The sequence below is a fragment of the Dermacentor variabilis genome, chromosome 4, assembly GCF_050947875.1.
Source record: "Dermacentor variabilis isolate Ectoservices chromosome 4, ASM5094787v1, whole genome shotgun sequence".
Taxonomy (NCBI): domain Eukaryota; kingdom Metazoa; phylum Arthropoda; class Arachnida; order Ixodida; family Ixodidae; genus Dermacentor; species Dermacentor variabilis.
Window position 1 is genome coordinate 206034869 of NC_134571.1, and position 15260 is coordinate 206050128.

The 15260-nt window shown below is 50.6% G+C and overlaps 17 non-coding genes and 5 pseudogenes across 17 annotated transcripts; all 22 read right to left on the minus strand.

The window, feature by feature from the left end:
- Nucleotides 1–256: 256 nt before the first annotated feature.
- LOC142580333 (5S ribosomal RNA) lies at nt 257–375 on the minus strand. Its single transcript, XR_012827758.1, has one exon. It is a non-coding gene; the product is annotated as a 5S ribosomal RNA (ribosomal RNA).
- A 523-nt stretch (nt 376–898) lies between these two features.
- On the minus strand, nt 899–1017 carry LOC142580409 (5S ribosomal RNA; annotated as a pseudogene).
- A 522-nt stretch (nt 1018–1539) lies between these two features.
- LOC142581049 (5S ribosomal RNA) lies at nt 1540–1658 on the minus strand. The gene has a single exon (XR_012828187.1). It is a non-coding gene; the product is annotated as a 5S ribosomal RNA (ribosomal RNA).
- Nucleotides 1659–2182: 524 nt separating this feature from the next.
- LOC142580444 (5S ribosomal RNA) lies at nt 2183–2301 on the minus strand (annotated as a pseudogene).
- Nucleotides 2302–2823: 522 nt separating this feature from the next.
- Nucleotides 2824–2942, minus strand: LOC142581050 (5S ribosomal RNA). The gene has a single exon (XR_012828188.1). It is a non-coding gene; the product is annotated as a 5S ribosomal RNA (ribosomal RNA).
- Nucleotides 2943–3467: 525 nt separating this feature from the next.
- LOC142580423 (5S ribosomal RNA) lies at nt 3468–3586 on the minus strand (annotated as a pseudogene).
- Nucleotides 3587–4109: 523 nt separating this feature from the next.
- On the minus strand, nt 4110–4228 carry LOC142581051 (5S ribosomal RNA). Its single transcript, XR_012828189.1, has one exon. It is a non-coding gene; the product is annotated as a 5S ribosomal RNA (ribosomal RNA).
- Nucleotides 4229–4750: 522 nt separating this feature from the next.
- LOC142580334 (5S ribosomal RNA) lies at nt 4751–4869 on the minus strand. Its single transcript, XR_012827759.1, has one exon. It is a non-coding gene; the product is annotated as a 5S ribosomal RNA (ribosomal RNA).
- Nucleotides 4870–5394: 525 nt separating this feature from the next.
- LOC142581052 (5S ribosomal RNA) lies at nt 5395–5513 on the minus strand. The gene has a single exon (XR_012828190.1). It is a non-coding gene; the product is annotated as a 5S ribosomal RNA (ribosomal RNA).
- A 523-nt stretch (nt 5514–6036) lies between these two features.
- On the minus strand, nt 6037–6155 carry LOC142580269 (5S ribosomal RNA). The gene has a single exon (XR_012827696.1). It is a non-coding gene; the product is annotated as a 5S ribosomal RNA (ribosomal RNA).
- Nucleotides 6156–7579: 1424 nt separating this feature from the next.
- On the minus strand, nt 7580–7698 carry LOC142581053 (5S ribosomal RNA). The gene has a single exon (XR_012828191.1). It is a non-coding gene; the product is annotated as a 5S ribosomal RNA (ribosomal RNA).
- Nucleotides 7699–8221: 523 nt separating this feature from the next.
- On the minus strand, nt 8222–8340 carry LOC142581054 (5S ribosomal RNA). Its single transcript, XR_012828193.1, has one exon. It is a non-coding gene; the product is annotated as a 5S ribosomal RNA (ribosomal RNA).
- A 525-nt stretch (nt 8341–8865) lies between these two features.
- On the minus strand, nt 8866–8984 carry LOC142580292 (5S ribosomal RNA). The gene has a single exon (XR_012827718.1). It is a non-coding gene; the product is annotated as a 5S ribosomal RNA (ribosomal RNA).
- Nucleotides 8985–9507: 523 nt separating this feature from the next.
- LOC142580513 (5S ribosomal RNA) lies at nt 9508–9626 on the minus strand (annotated as a pseudogene).
- A 522-nt stretch (nt 9627–10148) lies between these two features.
- Nucleotides 10149–10267, minus strand: LOC142580293 (5S ribosomal RNA). Its single transcript, XR_012827719.1, has one exon. It is a non-coding gene; the product is annotated as a 5S ribosomal RNA (ribosomal RNA).
- A 522-nt stretch (nt 10268–10789) lies between these two features.
- LOC142581055 (5S ribosomal RNA) lies at nt 10790–10908 on the minus strand. The gene has a single exon (XR_012828194.1). It is a non-coding gene; the product is annotated as a 5S ribosomal RNA (ribosomal RNA).
- A 526-nt stretch (nt 10909–11434) lies between these two features.
- Nucleotides 11435–11553, minus strand: LOC142580261 (5S ribosomal RNA). The gene has a single exon (XR_012827688.1). It is a non-coding gene; the product is annotated as a 5S ribosomal RNA (ribosomal RNA).
- A 522-nt stretch (nt 11554–12075) lies between these two features.
- Nucleotides 12076–12194, minus strand: LOC142581056 (5S ribosomal RNA). The gene has a single exon (XR_012828195.1). It is a non-coding gene; the product is annotated as a 5S ribosomal RNA (ribosomal RNA).
- A 522-nt stretch (nt 12195–12716) lies between these two features.
- LOC142580398 (5S ribosomal RNA) lies at nt 12717–12835 on the minus strand. The gene has a single exon (XR_012827767.1). It is a non-coding gene; the product is annotated as a 5S ribosomal RNA (ribosomal RNA).
- A 527-nt stretch (nt 12836–13362) lies between these two features.
- On the minus strand, nt 13363–13481 carry LOC142581057 (5S ribosomal RNA). The gene has a single exon (XR_012828196.1). It is a non-coding gene; the product is annotated as a 5S ribosomal RNA (ribosomal RNA).
- A 522-nt stretch (nt 13482–14003) lies between these two features.
- Nucleotides 14004–14122, minus strand: LOC142580225 (5S ribosomal RNA). Its single transcript, XR_012827656.1, has one exon. It is a non-coding gene; the product is annotated as a 5S ribosomal RNA (ribosomal RNA).
- A 525-nt stretch (nt 14123–14647) lies between these two features.
- On the minus strand, nt 14648–14766 carry LOC142580406 (5S ribosomal RNA; annotated as a pseudogene).
- Nucleotides 14767–15260: the final 494 nt, after the last annotated feature.

Below are 15260 nucleotides of genomic sequence, written 5' to 3' on the forward strand. Positions count from 1 at the left end.
GTGATAAGTAAGCGGTTAGACGCTTGTGCGACTAAATTTTGCATCATTGCGTATACCGCTTACCACCGTCATCATTCCGCGTACAATATCGTGTAGTGGCCTGAATATTGTTGGTGTTACACTTCGGCGTTGGCTCTACCAGCAGGCTCCAGTTGAACGTAAGTTACAGTAAATGAAACCACCCACACGTTGTGCAACTGAAAAAAAAAAAAACAAGACGTCACAGAAGCACGCAATAAAAAAGCAAAAAGAACGGTGCCATCAGCACTCGGTGTTCCCAGGTGGTCTCCCTCCCAAGTACTGACCGAGCCCAATGCTGCTTAGCTTCGGGGATCGGACGAGAACCGGCGTATTCAGTATGGTATGGCCGATGGCGAGAATGTGCTGTTTACGACTGCACCTGTATCGTGCTGCTATGTTGTGCAGTCGCCGAATGTATTGCTAGAGCATACAGCACGTACGCGGCAGTCTTTCCGTGAACAATACACGCACGCGTCGTGTACGTTGATCACTCCGTTTGTGGTTCGCTGCAGGCGTGCGTGCTAGTGCTCACAAAAACAAGAGGGCGAGCGCCACATTTTGCGCGCGTTGCAGCCCACAAGGTGCCACTTTATTGATGCGTTGTCATTGAGCTGTATGCGGGTGTGATAAGTAAGCGGTTAGACGCTTGTGCGACTAAATTTTGCATCATTGCGTATACCGCTTACCACCGTCATCATTCCGCGTACAATATCGTGTAGTGGCCTGAATATTGTTGGTGTTACACTTCGGCGTTGGCTCTACCAGCAGGCTCCAGTTGAACGTAAGTTACAGTAAAAGAAACCACCCACACGTTGTGCAAATCAAAAAAAAAAACAAGACGTCACAGAAGCACGCACTAAAGAAGCAAAAAGAACGGTGCCATCAGCACTCGGTGTTCCCAGGTGGCCTCCCTCCCAAGTACTGACCGAGCCCAATGCTGCTTAGCTTCGGGGATCGGACGAGAACCGGCGTATTCGGCATGGTATGGCCGATGGCGAGAATGTGCTGTTTACGACTGCACCTGTATCGTGCTGCTATGTTGTGCAGTCGCCGAAAGTATTGCTACAGCATACAGCACGTACGCGGCAGTCTTTCCGTGAACAATACACGCACGCGTAGTGTACGTTGATCACTCCGTTTGTGGTTCGCTGCATGCGTGCGTGCTAGTGCTCACAAAAACAAGAGGGCGAGCGCCACATTTTGCGCGCGTTGCAGCCCACAAGGTGCCACTTTATTGATGCGTTGTCATTGAGCTGTATGCGGGTGTGATAAGTAAGCGGTTAGACGCTTGTGCGACTAAATTTTGCATCATTGCGTATACTGCTTACCACCGTCATCATTCCGCGTACAATATCGTGTAGTGGCCTGAATATTGTTGGTGTTACACTTCGGCGTTGGCTCTACCAGCAGGCTCCAGTTGAACGTAAGTTACAGTAAATGAAACCACCCACACGTTGTGCAAATGAAAAAAAAAACAAGACGTCACAGAAGCACGCAATAAAAAAGCAAAAAGAACGGTGCCATCAGCACTCGGTGTTCCCAGGTGGTCTCCCTCCCAAGTACTGACCGAGCCCAATGCTGCTTAGCTTCGGGGATCGGACGAGAACCGGCGTATTCAGCATGGTATGGCCGATGGCGAGAATGTGCTGTTTACGACTGCACCTGTATCGTGCTGCTATGTTGTGCAGTCGCCGAATGTATTGCTACAGCATACAGCACGTACGCGGCAGTCTTTCCGTGAACAATACACGCACGCGTCGTGTACGTTGATCACTCCGTTTGTGGTTCGCTGCATGCGTGCGTGCTAGTGCTCACAAAAACAAGAGGGCGAGCGCCACATTTTGCGCGCGTTGCAGCCCACAAGGTGCCACTTTATTGATGCGTTGTCATTGAGCTGTATGCGGGTGTGATAAGTAAGCGGTTAGACGCTTGTGCGACTAAATTTTGCATCATTGCGTATACCGCTTACCACCGTCATCATTCCGCGTACAATATCGTGTAGTGGCCTGAATATTGTTGGTGTTACACTTCGGCGTTGGCTCTACCAGCAGGCTCCAGTTGAACGTAAGTTACAGTAAATGAAACCACCCACACGTTGTGCAAATGAAAAAAAAAAAACAAGACGTCACAGAAGCACGCAATAAAAAAGCAAAAAGAACGGTGCCATCAGCACTCGGTGTTCCCAGGTGGTCTCCCTCCCAAGTACTGACCGAGCCCAATGCTGCTTAGCTTCGCGGATCGGACGAGAACCGGCGTATTCAGCATGGTATGGCCGATGGCGAGAATGTGCTGTTTACGACTGCACCTGTATCGTGCTGCTATGTTGTGCAGTCGCCGAATGTATTGCTACAGCATACAGCACGTACGCGGCAGTCTTTCCGTGAACAATACACGCACGCGTCGTGTACGTTGATCACTCCGTTTGTGGTTCGCTGCATGCGTGCGTGCTAGTGCTCACAAAAACAAGAGGGCGAGCGCCACATTTTGCGCGCGTTGCAGCCCACAAGGTGCCACTTTATTGATGCGTTGTCATTGAGCTGTATGCGGGTGTGATAAGTAAGCGGTTAGATGCTTGTGCGACGAAATTTTGCATCATTGCGTATACCGCTTACCACCGTCATCATTCCGCGTACAATATCGTGTAGTGGCCTGAATATTGTTGGTGTTACACTTCGGCGTTGGCTCTACCAGCAGGCTCCAGTTGAACGTAAGTTACAGTAAATGAAACCACCCACACGTTGTGCAAATGAAAAAAAAAACAAGACGTCACAGAAGCACGCAATAAAAAAGCAAAAAGAATGGTGCCATCAGCACTCGGTGTTCCCAGGTGGTCTCCCTCCCAAGTACTGACCGAGCCCAATGCTGCTTAGCTTCGGGGATCGGACGAGAACCGGCGTATTCAGCATGGTATGGCCGATGGCGAGAATGTGCTGTTTACGACTGCACCTGTATCGTGCTGCTATGTTGTGCAGTCGCCGAATGTATTGCTACAGCATACAGCACGTACGCGGCAGTCTTTCCGTGAACAATACACGCACGCGTCGTGTACGTTGATCACTCCGTTTGTGGTTCGCTGCATGCGTGCGTGCTAGTGCTCACAAAAACAAGAGGGCGAGCGCCACATTTTGCGCGCGTTGCAGCCCACAAGGTGCCACTTTATTGATGCGTTGTCATTGAGCTGTATGCGGGTGTGATAAGTAAGCGGTTAGACGCTTGTGCGACTAAATTTTGCATCATTGCGTATACCGCTTACCACCGTCATCATTCCGCGTACAATATCGTGTAGTGGCCTGAATATTGTTGGTGTTACACTTCGGCGTTGGCTCTACCAGCAGGCTCCAGTTGAACGTAAGTTACAGTAAATGAAACCACCCACACGTTGTGCAAATGAAAAAAAAAAAAACAAGACGTCACAGAAGCACGAAATAAAAAAGCAAAAAGAACGGTGCCATCAGCACTCGGTGTTCCCAGGTGGTCTCCCTCCCAAGTACTGACCGAGACCAATGCTGATTAGCTTCGGGGATCGGACGAGAACCGGCGTATTCAGCATGGTATGGCCGATGGCGAGAATGTGCTGTTTACGACTGCACCTGTATCGTGCTGCTATGTTGTGCAGTGGCCGAATGTATTGCTACAGCATACAGCACGTACGCGGCAGTCTTTCCGTGAACAATACATGCACGCGTCGTGTACGTTGATCACTCCGTTTGTGGTTCGCTGCATGCGTGCGTGCTAGTGCTCACAAAAACAAGAGGGCGAGCGCCACATTTTGCGCGCGTTGCAGCCCACAAGGTGCCACTTTATTGATGCGTTGTCATTGAGCTGTATGCGGGTGTGATAAGTAAGCGGTTAGACGCTTGTGCGACTAAATTTTGCATCATTGCGTATACCGCTTTCCACCGTCATCATTCCGCGTACAATATCGTGTAGTGGCCTGAATATTGTTGGTGTTACACTTCGGCGTTGGCTCTACCAGCAGGCTCCAGTTGAACGTAAGTTACAGTAAACGAAACCACCCACACGTTGTGCAAATGAAAAAAAAAAACAAGACGTCACAGAAGCACGCAATAAAAAAGCAAAAAGAACGGTGCCATCAGCACTCGGTGTTCCCAGGTGGTCTCCCTCCCAAGTACTGACCGAGCCCAATGCTGCTTAGCTTCGGGGATCGGACGAGAACCGGCGTATTCAGCATGGTATGGCCGATGGCGAGAATGTGCTGTTTACGACTGCACCTGTATCGTGCTGCTATGTTGTGCAGTCGGCGAATGTATTGCTACAGCATACAGCACGTACGCGGCAGTCTTTCCGTGAACAATACACGCACGCGTCGTGTACGTTGATCACTCCGTTTGTGGTTCGCTGCATGCGTGCGTGCTAGTGCTCACAAAAACAAGAGGGCGAGCGCCACATTTTGCGCGCGTTGCAGCCCACAAGGTGCCACTTTATTGATGCGTTGTCATTGAGCTGTATGCGGGTGTGATAAGTAAGCGGTTAGACGCTTGTGCGACTAAATTTTGCATCATTGCGTATACCGCTTACCACCGTCATCATTCCGCGTACAATATCGTGTAGTGGCCTGAATATTGTTGGTGTTACACTTCGGCGTTGGCTCTACCAGCAGGCTCCAGTTGAACGTAAGTTACAGTAAATGAAACCACCCACACGTTGTGCAAATGAAAAAAAAAACAAGAAGTCACAGAAGCACGCAATAAAAAAGCAAAAAGAACGGTGCCATCAGCACTCGGTGTTCCCAGGTGGTCTCCCTCCCAAGTACTGACCGAGCCCAATGCTGCTTAGCTTCGGGGATCGGACGAGAACCGGCGTATTCAGTATGGTATGGCCGATGGCGAGAATGTGCTGTTTACGACTGCACCTGTATCGTGCTGCTATGTTGTGCAGTCGCCGAATGTATTGCTACAGCATACAGCACGTACGCGGCAGTCTTTCCGTGAACAATACACGCACGCGTCGTGTACGTTGATGACTCCGTTTGTGGTTCGCTGCATGCGTGCGTGCTAGTGCTCACAAAAACAAGAGGGCGAGCGCCACATTTTGCGCGCGTTGCAGCCCACAAGGTGCCACTTTATTGATGCGTTGTCATTGAGCTGTATGCGGGTGTGATAAGTAAGCGGTTAGACGCTTGTGCGACTAAATTTTGCATCATTGCGTATACCGCTTACCACCGTCATCATTCCGCGTACAATATCGTGTAGTGGCCTGAATATTGTTGGTGTTACACTTCGGCGTTGGCTCTACCAGCAGGCTCCAGTTGAACGTAAGTTACAGTAAATGAAACCACCCACACGTTGTGCAACTGAAAAAAAAAAAAACAAGACGTCACAGAAGCACGCAATAAAAAAGCAAAAAGAACGGTGCCATCAGCACTCGGTGTTCCCAGGTGGTCTCCCTCCCAAGTACTGACCGAGCCCAATGCTGCTTAGCTTCGGGGATCGGACGAGAACCGGCGTATTCAGCATGGTATGGCCGATGGCGAGAATGTGCTGTTTACGACTGCACCTGTATCGTGCTGCTATGTTGTGCAGTCGCCGAATGTATTGCTACAGCATACAGCACGTACGCGGCAGTCTTTCCGTGAACAATACACGCACGCGTCGTGTACGTTGATCACTCCGTTTGTGGTTCGCTGCATGCGTGCGTGCTAGTGCTCACAAAAACAAGAGGGCGAGCGCCACATTTTGCGCGCGTTGCAGCCCACAAGGTGCCACTTTATTGATGCGTTGTCATTGAGCTGTATGCGGGTGTGATAAGTAAGCGGTTAGACGCTTGTGCGACTAAATTTTGCATCACTGCGTATACCGCTTACCACCGTCATCATTCCGCGTACAATATCGTGTAGTGGCCTGAATATTGTTGGTGTTACACTTCGGCGTTGGCTCTACCAGCAGGCTCCAGTTGAACGTAAGTTACAGTAAATGAAACCACCCACACGTTGTGCAAATGAAAAAAAAAAACAAGACGTCACAGAAGCACGCAATAAAAAAGCAAAAAGAACGGTGCCATCAGCACTCGGTGTTCCCAGGTGGTCTCCCTCCCAAGTACTGACCGAGCCCAATACTGCTTAGCTTCGGGGATCGGACGAGAACCGGCGTATTCAGCATGGTATGGCCGATGGCAAAAATGTGCTGTTTACGACTGCACCTGTATCGTGCTGCTATGTTGTGCAGTCGCCGAATGTATTGCTACAGCATACAGCACGTACGCGGCAGTCTTTCCGTGAACAAAAATTGGAGGACGCTTAAGCTTCGCCTTCAAGAGTGGAACGCGACAGCGTTCCCATCGACCCGCCAAGGGGTGTAAGACAAAGCGCTACGGCGCAGGGATCACTTACGAGGCGCCCCGCATCGGACTTTGCGCCCACCTATCACACGGAGAGCGTCGAGCAACGCAGCGTTCTGCGCGGCAACGAAACGTGCGCCTGAGCAAACGGAACGAACCAAAGAACTCGGTGTCTCGGAGGGGGAAACGATCTACGCCAGCCAAACGTCGTGATCGGCACGGGCAGAGAGATAGACAGATAGTAATCTAAAGAAAGGAACGGCGCTTGATTCTGGAACCCGCGCGGGAGCACGGCGAAGCGTCGCCAGGAGAGAGGGAGTCGGGGCCGCAACGCGCCTGGCACCGGTCCGCGCACAGCACAGCCCCAATGCGCGCATGGCGCGCCACCTGTCGGGGCAGCGCCGTACATTGAGAGGAGGGGTCTTCTGTGTTTGCCGCAAGATGGCTCTGCGTGTGCGGTAAGCGCAGAAGAAATGTAGCGGAAACGTACTTTGCTATTCGTGTAAATGCGACTTCTGTAAGTTACGTGCTCATAATTACCGATATACACCGCAGTATAACATTCTACGGCACGTTTTTAAGGCAACACCGCGTTCACTAAAAGCGCGTTTGTACCGATTTCAAGCATCGAACTCGTGGCTGAGTGGTAGCGTCTCCGTCTCACACTCCGGAGACCCTGGTTCGATTCCCACCCAGCCCTTCTTGGAAGTTGATTTTTATTTATGAAGTGCCTGCCATGATTTATCGCTCACGGCCAACGCCGCGGACGCCGACGCCGACACCCGACACCGACGCCGACGACACCGGCTTTTCTGCGACACGAGCTCCTTAACGCTATCGCGTTAATACACGCGCACGTCGTGTACGTTGATCACTCCGTTTGTGGTTCGCTGCATGCGTGCGTGCTAGTGCTCACAAAAACAAGAGGGCGAGCGCCACATTTTGCGCGCGTTGCAGCCCTCAAGGTGCCACTTTATTGATGCGTTGTCATTGAGCTGTATGCGGGTGTGATAAGTAAGCGGTTAGACGCTTGTGCGACTAACTTTTGCATCATTGCGTATACCGCTTACCACCGTCATCATTCCGCGTACAATATCGTGTAGTGGCCTGAATATTGTTGGTGTTACACTTCGGCGTTGGCTCTACCAGCAGGCTCCAGTTGAACGTAAGTTACAGTAAATGAAACCACCCACACGTTGTGCAAATGAAAAAAAAAAACAAGACGTCACAGAAGCACGCAATAAAAAAGCAAAAAGAACGGTGCCATCAGCACTCGGTGTTCCCAGGTGGTCTCCCTCCCAAGTACTGACCGAGCCCAATGCTGCTTAGCTTCGGGGATCGGACGAGAACCGGCGTATTCAGCATGGTATGGCCGATGGCGAGAATGTGCTGTTTACGACTGCACCTGTATCGTGCTGCTATGTTGTGCAGTCGCCGAATGTATTGCTAAAGCATACAGCACGTACGCGGCAGTCTTTCCGTGAACAATACACGCACGCGTCGTGTACGTTGATCACTCCAATTGTGGTTCGCTGCATGCGTGCGTGCTAGTGCTCACAAAAACAAGAGGGCGAGCGCCACATTTTGCGCGCGTTGCAGCCCACAAGGTGCCACTTTATTGATGCGTTGTCATTGAGCTGTATGCGGGTGTGATAAGTAAGCGGTTAGACGCTTGTGCGACTAAATTTTGCATCATTGCGTATACCGCTTACCACCGTCATCATTCCGCGTACAATATCGTGTAGTGGCCTGAATATTGTTGGTGTTACACTTCGGCGTTGGCTCTACCAGCAGGCTCCAGTTGAACGTAAGTTACAGTAAAAGAAACCACCCACACGTTGTGCAAATCAAAAAAAAAAACAAGACGTCACAGAAGCACGCACTAAAGAAGCAAAAAGAACGGTGCCATCAGCACTCGGTGTTCCCAGGTGGTCTCCCTCCCAAGTACTGACCGAGCCCAATGCTGCTTAGCTTCGGGGATCGGACGAGAACCGGCGTATTCAGCATGGTATGGCCGATGGCGAGAATGTGCTGTTTACGACTGCACCTGCATCGTGCTGCGATGTTGTGCAGTCGCCGAATGTATTGCTACAGCATACAGCACGTACGCGGCAGTCTTTCCGTGAACAATACACGCACGCGTCGTGTACGTTGATCACTCCGTTTGTGGTTCGCTGCATGCGTGCGTGCTAGTGCTCACAAAAACAAGAGGGCGAGCGCCACATTTTGCGCGCGTTGCAGCCCACAAGGTGCCACTTTATTGATGCGTTGTCATTGAGCTGTATGCGGGTGTGATAAGTAAGCGGTTAGACGCTTGTGCGACTAAATTTTGCATCATTGCGTATACCGCTTACCACCGTCATCATTCCGCGTACAATATCGTGTAGTTGCCTGAATATTGTTGGTGTTACACTTCGGCGTTGGCTCTACCAGCAGGCTCCAGTTGAACGTAAGTTACAGTAAATGAAACCACCCACACGTTGTGCAAATGAAAAAAAAAAAAACAAGACGTCACAGAAGCACGCAATAAAAAAGCAAAAAGAACGGTGCCATCAGCACTCGGTGTTCCCAGGTGGTCTCCCTCCCAAGTACTGACCGAGCCCAATGCTGCTTAACTTCGGGGATCGGACGAGAACCGGCGTATTCAGGATGGTATGGCCGATGGCAAAAATGTGCTGTTTACGACTGCACCTGTATCGTGCTGCTATGTTGTGCAGTCGCCGAATGTATTGCTACAGCATACAGCACGTACGCGGCAGTCTTTCCGTGAACAATACACGCACGCGTCGTGTACGTTGATCACGCCGTTTGTGGTTCGCTGCATGCGTGCGTGCTAGTGCTCACAAAAACAAGAGGGCGAGCGCCACATTTTGCGCGCGTTGCAGCCCACAAGGTGCCACTTTATTGATGCGTTGTCATTGAGCTGTATGCGGGTGTGATAAGTAAGCGGTTAGACGCTTGTGCGACTAAATTTTGCATCATTGCGTATACCGCTTACCACCGTCATCATTCCGCGTACAATATCGTGTAGTGGCCTGAATATTGTTGGTGTTACACTTCGGCGTTGGCTCTACCAGCAGGCTCCAGTTGAACGTAAGTTACAGTAAATGAAACCACCCACACGTTGTGCAAATGAAAAAAAAAAACAAGACGTCACAGAAGCACGCAAAAAAAAAGCAAAAAGAACGGTGCCATCAGCACTCCGTGTTCCCAGGTGGTCTCCCTCCCAAGTACTGACCGACCCCAATGCTGCTTAGCTTCGGGGATCGGACGAGAACCGGCGTATTCAGCATGGTATGGCCGATGGCGAGAATGTGCTGTTTACGACTGCACCTGTATCGTGCTGCTATGTTGTGCAGTCGCCGAATGTATTGCTACAGCATACAGCACGTACGCGGCAGTCTTTCCGTGAACAATACACGCACGCGTCGTGTACGTTGATCACTCCGTTTGTGGTTCGCTGCATGCGTGCGTGCTAGTGCTCACAAAAACAAGAGGGCGAGCGCCACATTTTGCGCGCGTTGCAGCCCACAAGGTGCCACTTTATTGATGCGTTGTCATTGAGCTGTATGCGGGTGTGATAAGTAAGCGGTTAGACGCTTGTGCGACTAAATTTTGCATCATTGCGTATACCGCTTACCACCGTCATCATTCCGCGTACAATATCGTGTAGTGGCCTGAATATTGTTGGTGTTACACTTCGGCGTTGGCTCTACCAGCAGGCTCCAGTTGAACGTAAGTTACAGTAAATGAAACCACCCACACGTTGTGCAAATGAAAAAAAAAACAAGACGTCACAGAAGCACGCAATAAAAAAGCAAAAAGAACGGTGCCATCAGTACTCGGTGTTCCCAGGTGGTCTCCCTCCCAAGTACTGACCGAGCCCAATGCTGCTTAGCTTCGGGGATCGGACGAGAACCGGCGTATTCAGCATGGTATGGCCGATGGCAAAAATGTGCTGCTTACGACTGCACCTGTATCGTGCTGCTATGTTGTGCAGTCGCCGAATGTATTGCTACAGCATACAGCACGTACGCGGCAGTCTTTCCGTGAACAATACACGCACGCGTCGTGTACGTTGATCACTCCGTTTGTGGTTCGCTGCATGCGTGCGTGCTAGTGCTCACAAAAACAAGAGGGCGAGCGCCACATTTTGCGCGCGTTGCAGCCCACAAGGTGCCACTTTATTGATGCGTTGTCATTGAGCTGTATGCGGGTGTGATAAGTAAGCGGTTAGACGCTTGTGCGACTAAATTTTGCATCATTGCGTATACCGCTTACCACCGTCATCATTCCGCGTACAATATCGTGTAGTGGCCTGAATATTGTTGGTGTTACACTTCGGCGTTGGCTCTACCAGCAGGCTCCAGTTGAACGTAAGTTACAGTAAATGAAACCACCCACACGTTGTGCAAATGAAAAAAAAAACAAGACGTCACAGAAGCACGCAATAAAAAAGCAAAAAGAACGGTGCCATCAGCACTCGGTGTTCCCAGGTGGTCTCCCTCCCAAGTACTGACCGAGCCCAATGCTGCTTAGCTTCGGGGATCGGACGAGAACCGGCGTATTCAGCATGGTATGGCCGATGGCGAGAATGTGCTGTTTACGACTGCACCTGTATCGTGCTGCTATGTTGTGCAGTCGCCGAATGTATTGCTACAGCATACAGCACGTACGCGGCAGTCTTTCCGTGAACAATACACGCACGCGTCGTGTACGTTGATCACTCCAATTGTGGTTCGCTGCATGCGTGCGTGCTAGTGCTCACAAAAACAAGAGGGCGAGCGCCACATTTTGCGCGCGTTGCAGCCCACAAGGTGCCACTTTATTGATGCGTTGTGATTGAGCTGTATGCGGGTGTGATAAGTAAGCGGTTAGACGCTTGTGCGACTAAATTTTGCATCATTGCGTATACCGCTTACCACCGTCATCATTCCGCGTACAATATCGTGTAGTGGCCTGAATATTGTTGGTCTTACACTTCGGCGTTGGCTCTACCAGCAGGCTCCAGTTGAATGTAAGTTACAGTAAATGAAACCACCCACACGTTGTGCAAATGAAAAAAAAAAAAAACAAGACGTCACAGAAGCACGCAATAAAAAAGCAAAAAGAACGGTGCCATCAGCACTCGGTGTTCCCAGGTGGTCTCCCTCCCAAGTACTGACCGAGCCCAATGCTGCTTAGCTTCGGGGATCGGAAGAGAACCGGCGTATTCAGCATGGTATGGCCGATGGCGAGAATGTGCTGTTTACGACTGCACCTGTATCGTGCTGCTATGTTGTGCAGTCGCCGAATGTATTGCTACAGCATACAGCACGTACGCGGCAGTCTTTCCGTGAACAAAACACGCACGCGTCGTGTACGTTGATCACTCCGTTTGTGGTTCGCTGCATGCGTGCGTGCTAGTGCTCACAAAAACAAGAGGGCGAGCGCCACATTTTGCGCGCGTTGCAGCCCACAAGGTGCCACTTTATTGATGCGTTGTCATTGAGCTGTGTGCGGGTGTGATAAGTAAGCGGTTAGACGCTTGTGCGACTAAATTTTGCATCATTGCGTATACCGCTTACCACCGTCATCATTCCGCGTACAATATCGTGTAGTGGCCTGAATATTGTCGGTGTTACACTTCGGCGTTGGCTCTACCAGCAGGCTCCAGTTGAACGTAAGTTACAGTAAATGAAACCACCCACACGTTGTGCAAATGAAAAAAAAAACAAGACGTCACAGAAGCACGCAATAAAAAAGCAAAAAGAACGGTGCCATCAGCACTCGGTGTTCCCAGGTGGTCTCCCTCCCAAGTACTGACCGAGCCCAATGCTGCTTAGCTTCGGGGATCGGACGAGAACCGGCGTATTCAGCATGGTATGGCCGATGGCGAGAATGTGCTGTTTACGACTGCACCTGTATCGTGCTGCTATGTTGTGCAGTCGCCGAATGTATTGCTACAGCATACAGCACGTACGCGGCAGTCTTTCCGTGAACAATACACGCACGCGTCGTGTACGTTGATCACTCCGTTTGTGGTTCGCTGCATGCGTGCGTGCTAGTGCTCACAAAAACAAGAGGGCGAGCGCCACATTTTGCGCGCGTTGCAGCCCACAAGGTGCCACTTTATTGATGCGTTGTCATTGAGCTGTATGCGGGTGTGATAAGTAAGCGGTTAGACGCTTGTGCGACTAAATTTTGCATCATTGCGTATACCGCTTACCACCGTCATCATTCCGCGTACAATATCGTGTAGTGGCCTGAATATTGTTGGTGTTACACTTCGGCGTTGGCTCTACCAGCAGGCTCCAGTTGAACGTAAGTTACAGTAAATGAAACCACCCACACGTTGTGCAAATGAAAAAAAAAGCAAGACGTCACAGAAGCACGCAATAAAAAAGCAAAAAGAACGGTGCCATCAGCACTCGGTGTTCCCAGGTGGTCTCCCTCCCAAGTACTGACCGAGCCCAATGCTGCTTAACTTCGGGGATCGGACGAGAACCGGCGTATTCAGCATGGTATGGCCGATGGCAAAAATGTGCTGTTTACGACTGCACCTGTATCGTGCTGCTATGTTGTGCAGTCGCCGAATGTATTGCTACAGCATACAGCACGTACGCGGCAGTCTTTCCGTGAACAATACACGCACGCGTCGTGTACGTTGATCACGCCGTTTGTGGTTCGCTGCATGCGTGCGTGCTAGTGCTCACAAAAACAAGAGGGCGAGCGCCACATTTTGCGCGCGTTGCAGCCCACAAGGTGCCACTTTATTGATGCGTTGTCATTGAGCTGTATGCGGGTGTGATAAGTAAGCGGTTAGACGCTTGTGCGACTAAATTTTGCATCATTGCGTATACCGCTTACCACCGTCATCATTCCGCGTACAATATCGTGTAGTGGCCTGAATATTGTTGGTGTTACACTTCGGCGTTGGCTCTACCAGCAGGCTCCAGTTGAACGTAAGTTACAGTAAATGAAACCACCCACACGTTGTGGAAATGAAAAAAAAAAAAAAACAAGACGTCACAGAAGCACGCAATAAAAAAGCAAAAAGAACGGTGCCATCAGCACTCGGTGTTCCCAGGTGGTCTCCCTCCCAAGTACTGACCGAGCCCAATGCTGCTTAGCTTCGGGGATCGGACGAGAACCGGCGTATTCAGCATGGTATGGCCGATGGCGAGAATGTGCTGTTTACGACTGCACCTGTATCGTGCTGCTATGTTGTGCAGTCGCCGAATGTATTGCTACAGCATACAGCACGTACGCGGCAGTCTTTCCGTGAACAATACACGCACGCGTCGTGTACGTTGATCACTCCGTTTGTGGTTCGCTGCATGCGTGCGTGCTAGTGCTCACAAAAACAAGAGGGCGAGCGCCACATTTTGCGCGCGTTGCAGCCCACAAGGTGCCACTTTATTGATGCGTTATCATTGAGCTGTATGCGGGTGTGATAAGTAAGCGGTTAGACGCTTGTGCGACTAAATTTTGCATCATTGCGTATACCGCTTACCACCGTCATCATTCCGCGTACAATATCGTGTAGTGGCCTGAATATTGTTGGTGTTACACTTCGGCGTTGGCTCTACCAGCAGGCTCCAGTTGAACGTAAGTTACAGTAAATGAAACCACCCACACGTTGTGCAAATGAAAAAAAAAACAAGACGTCACAGAAGCACGCAATAAAAAAGCAAAAAGAACGGCGCCATCAGCACTCGGTGTTCCCAGGTGGTCTCCCTCCCAAGTACTGACCGAGCCCAATGCTGCTTAGCTTCGGGGATCGGACGAGAACCGGCGTATTCAGCATGGTATGGCCGATGGCGAGAATGTGCTGTTTACGACTGCACCTGTATCGTGCTGCTATGTTGTGCAGTCGCCGAATGTATTGCTACAGCATACAGCACGTACGCGGCAGTCTTTCCGTGAACAATACACGCACGCGTCGTGTACGTTGATCACTCCGTTTGTGGTTCGCTGCATGCGTGCGTGCTAGTGCTCACAAAAACAAGAGGGCGAGCGCCACATTTTGCGCGCGTTGCAGCCCACAAGGTGCCACTTTATTGATGCGTTATCATTGAGCTGTATGCGGGTGTGATAAGTAAGCGGTTAGACGCTTGTGCGACTAAATTTTGCATCATTGCGTATACCGCTTACCACCGTCATCATTCCGCGTACAATATCGTGCAGTGGCCTGAATATTGTTGGTGTTACACTTCGGCGTTGGCTCTACCAGCAGGCTCCAGTTGAACGTAAGTTACAGTAAATGAAACCACCCACACGTTGTGCAAATGAAAAAAAAAAAAACTAGACGTCACAGAAGCACGCAATAAAAAAGCAAAAAGAACGGCGCCATCAGCACTCGGTGTTCCCAGGTGGTCTCCCTCCCAAGTACTGACCGAGCCCAATGCTGCTTAGCTTCGGGGATCGGACGAGAACCGGCGTATTCAGCATGGTATGGGCGATGGCGAGAATGTGCTGTTTACGACTGCACCTGTATCGTGCTGCTATGTTGTGCAGTCGCCGAATGTATTGCTACAGCATACAGCACGTACGCGGCAGTCTTTCCGTGAACAATACACGCACGCGTCGTGTACGTTGATCACTCCGTTTGTGGTTCGCTGCATGCGTGCGTGCTAGTGCTCACAAAAACAAGAGGGCGAGCGCCACATTTTGCGCGCGTTGCAGCCCACAAGGTGCCACTTTATTGATGCGTTGTCATTGAGCTGTGTGCGGGTGTGATAAGTAAGCGGTTAGACGCTTGTGCGACTAAATTTTGCATCATTGCGTATACCGCTTACCACCGTCATCATTCCGCGTACAATATCGTGTAGTGGCCTGAATATTGTTGGTGTTACACTTCGGCGTTGGCTCTACCAGCAGGCTCCAGTTGAACGTAAGTTACAGTAAATGAAACCACCCACACGTTGTGCAAATGAAAAAAAAAACAAGACGTCAGAGAA